The following is a 4,166-nucleotide window of genomic DNA, read 5'->3' on the forward strand; positions in this document are numbered from 1 at the left end:
TGTTAGTATGAACACATCACACACAGTCCAGCTATGTACTAGTCAACAGACTTAGTGTTAGTATGAACACATCACACAGTCCAGCTATGTACTAGTCAACAGACTTAGTGTTAGTATGAACACATCACACACAGTCCAGCTATGTACTAGTCAACAGACTTAGTGTTAGTATGAACACATCACACACAGTCCAGCTATGTACTAGTCAACAGACTTAGTGTTAGTATGAACACATCACACACAGTCCAGCTATGTACTTTAAGTCAACAGACTTAGTGTTAGTATGAACACATCACACACAGTCCAGCTATGTACTAGTCAACAGACTTAGTGTTAGTATGAGCACATCACACACAGTCCAGCTATGTACTTTAAGTCAACAGACTTAGTGTTAGTATGAACACATCACACACAGTCCAGCTATGTACTAGTCAACAGACTTAGTGTTAGTATGAACACATCACACACAGTCCAGCTATGTACTAGTCAACAGACTTAGTGTTAGTATGAACACATCACACACAGTCCAGCTATGTACTAGTCAACAGACTTAGTGTTAGTATGAACACATCACACAGTCCAGCTATGTACTTTAAGTCAACAGACTTAGTGTTAGTATGAACACATCACACAGTCCAGCTATGTACTAGTCAACAGACTTAGTGTTAGTATGAACACATCACACACAGTCCAGCTATGTACTAGTCAACAGACTTAGTGTTAGTATGAACACATCACACACAGTCCAGCTATGTACTTTAAGTCAACAGACTTAGTGTTAGTATGAGCACATCACACACAGTCCAGCTATGTACTAGTCAACAGACTTAGTGTTAGTATGAACACATCACACAGTCCAGCTATGTACTTTAAGTCAACAGACTTAGTGTTAGTATGAACACATCACACAGTCCAGCTATGTACTAGTCAACAGACTTAGTGTTAGTATGAACACATCACACACAGTCCAGCTATGTACTAGTCAACAGACTTAGTGTTAGTATGAACACATCACACACAGTCCAGCTATGTACTAGTCAACAGACTTAGTGTTAGTATGAACACATCACACACAGTCCAGCTATGTACTAGTCAACAGACTTAGTGTTAGTATGAACACATCACACACAGTCCAGCTATGTACTAGTCAACAGACTTAGTGTTAGTATGAACACATCACACACAGTCCAGCTATGTACTAGTCAACAGACTTAGTGTTAGTATGAACACATCACACACAGTCCAGCTATGTACTAGTCAACAGACTTAGTGTTAGTATGAACACATCACACACAGTCCAGCTATGTACTAGTCAACAGACTTAGTGTTAGTATGAACACATCACACACAGTCCAGCTATGTACTAGTCAACAGACTTAGTGTTAGTATGAACACATCACACACAGTCCAGCTATGTACTAGTCAACAGACTTAGTGTTAGTATGAACACATCACACACAGTCCAGCTATGTACTAGTCAACAGACTTAGTGTTAGTATGAACACATCACACACAGTCCAGCTATGTACTAGTTAACAGGCTTAGTGTTAGTATGAACACATCACACAGTCCAGCTATGTACTAGTCAACAGACTTAGTGTTAGTATGAACACATCACACACAGTCCAGCTATGTACTTTAAGTCAACAGACTTAGTGTTAGTATGAGCACATCACACACAGTCCAGCTATGTACTTTAAGTCAACAGACTTAGTGTTAGTATGAGCACATCACACACAGTCCAGCTATGTACTAGTCAACAGACTTAGTGTTAGTATGAACACATCACACAGTCCAGCTATGTACTTAAGTCAACAGACTTAGTGTTAGTATGAACACATCACACAGTCCAGCTATGTACTAGTCAACAGACTTAGTGTTAGTATGAACACATCACACACAGTCCAGCTATGTACTAGTCAACAGACTTAGTGTTAGTATGAACACATCACACAGTCCAGCTATGTACTTTAAGTCAACAGACTTAGTGTTAGTATGAACACATCACACACAGTCCAGCTATGTACTAGTCAACATACTTAGTGTTAGTATGAACACATCACACAGAGTCCAGCTATGTACTTTAAGTCAACAGACTTAGTGTTAGTATGAACACATCACACACAGTCCAGCTATGTACTTTAAGTCAACAGACTTAGTGTTAGTATGAACACATCACACACAGTCCAGCTATGTACTTTAAGTCAACAGACTTAGTGTTAGTATGAACACATCACACACAGTCCAGCTATGTACTTTAAGTCAACAGACTTAGTGTTAGTATGAACACATCACACACAGTCCAGCTATGTACTAGTCAACAGACTTAGTGTTAGTATGAACACATCACACACAGTCCAGCTATGTACTAGTCAACATACTTAGTGTTAGTATGAACACATCACACACAGTCCAGCTATGTACTTTAAGTCAACAGACTTAGTGTTAGTATGAACACATCACACACAGTCCAGCTATGTACTAGTCAACAGACTTAGTGTTAGTATGAACACATCACACACAGTCCAGCTATGTACTAGTCAACAGACTTAGTGTTAGTATGAACACATCACACACAGTCCAGCTATGTACTAGTCAACAGACTTAGTGTTAGTATGAACACATCACACACAGTCCAGCTATGTACTAGTCAACAGACTTAGTGTTAGTATGAACACATCACACACAGTCCAGCTATGTACTTTAAGTCAACAGACTTAGTGTTAGTATGAACACATCACACACAGTCCAGCTATGTACTAGTCAGCAGACTTAGTGTTAGTATGAACACATCACACACAGTCCAGCTATGTACTAGTCAACAGACTTAGTGTTAGTATGAACACATCACACACAGTCCAGCTATGTACTAGTCAACAGACTTAGTGTTAGTATGAACACATCACACAGTCCAGCTATGTACTTTAAGTCAACAGACTTAGTGTTAGTATGAACGCATCACACAGTCCAGCTATGTACTAGTCAACAGACTTAGTGTTAGTATGAACACATCACACACAGTCCAGCTATGTACTTTAAGTCAACAGACTTAGTGTTAGTATGAACACATCACACAGTCCAGCTATGTACTAGTCAACAGACTTAGTGTTAGTATGAACACATCACACAGTCCAGCTATGTACTAGTCAACAGACTTAGTGTTAGTATGAACACATCACACACAGTCCAGCTATGTACTTTAAGTCAACAGACTTAGTGTTAGTATGAACACATCACACACAGTCCAGCTATGTACTTTAAGTCAACAGACTTAGTGTTAGTATGAACACATCACACACAGTCCAGCTATGTACTTTAAGTCAACAGACTTAGTGTTAGTATGAGCACATCACACACAGTCCAGCTATGTACTTTAAGTCAACATACTTAGTGTTAGTATGAACACATCACACACAGTCCAGCTATATACTAGTCAACAGACTTAGTGTTAGTATGAACACATCACACACAGTCCAGCTATGTACTAGTCAACAGACTTAGTGTTAGTATGAACACATCACACACAGTCCAGCTATGTACTTTAAGTCAACAGACTTAGTGTTAGTATGAGCACATCACACACAGTCCAGCTATGTACTAGTCAACAGACTTAGTGTTAGTATGAACACATCACACAGTCCAGCTATGTACTTTAAGTCAACAGACTTAGTGTTAGTATGAACACATCACACAGTCCAGCTATGTACTAGTCAACAGACTTAGTGTTAGTATGAACACATCACACACAGTCCAGCTATGTACTAGTCAACAGACTTAGTGTTAGTATGAACACATCACACAGTCCAGCTATGTACTTTAAGTCAACAGACTTAGTGTTAGTATGAACACATCACACACAGTCCAGCTATGTTACTAGTCAACAGACTTAGTGTTAGTATGAACACATCACACACAGTCCAGCTATGTACTTTAAGTCAACAGACTTAGTGTTAGTATGAACACATCACACACAGTCCAGCTATGTACTTTAAGTCAACAGACTTAGTGTTAGTATGAACACATCACACACAGTCCAGCTATGTACTTTAAGTCAACAGACTTAGTGTTAGTATGAACACATCACACACAGTCCAGCTATGTACTTTAAGTCAACAGACTTAGTGTTAGTATGAACACATCACACACAGTCCAGCTATGTACTAGTC

Source organism: Poromitra crassiceps, assembly GCF_964638095.1.
Source record: "Poromitra crassiceps genome assembly, contig: HAP1_SCAFFOLD_512, whole genome shotgun sequence".
In the NCBI taxonomy this organism is placed as follows: Eukaryota; Metazoa; Chordata; class Actinopteri; order Beryciformes; family Melamphaidae; genus Poromitra; species Poromitra crassiceps.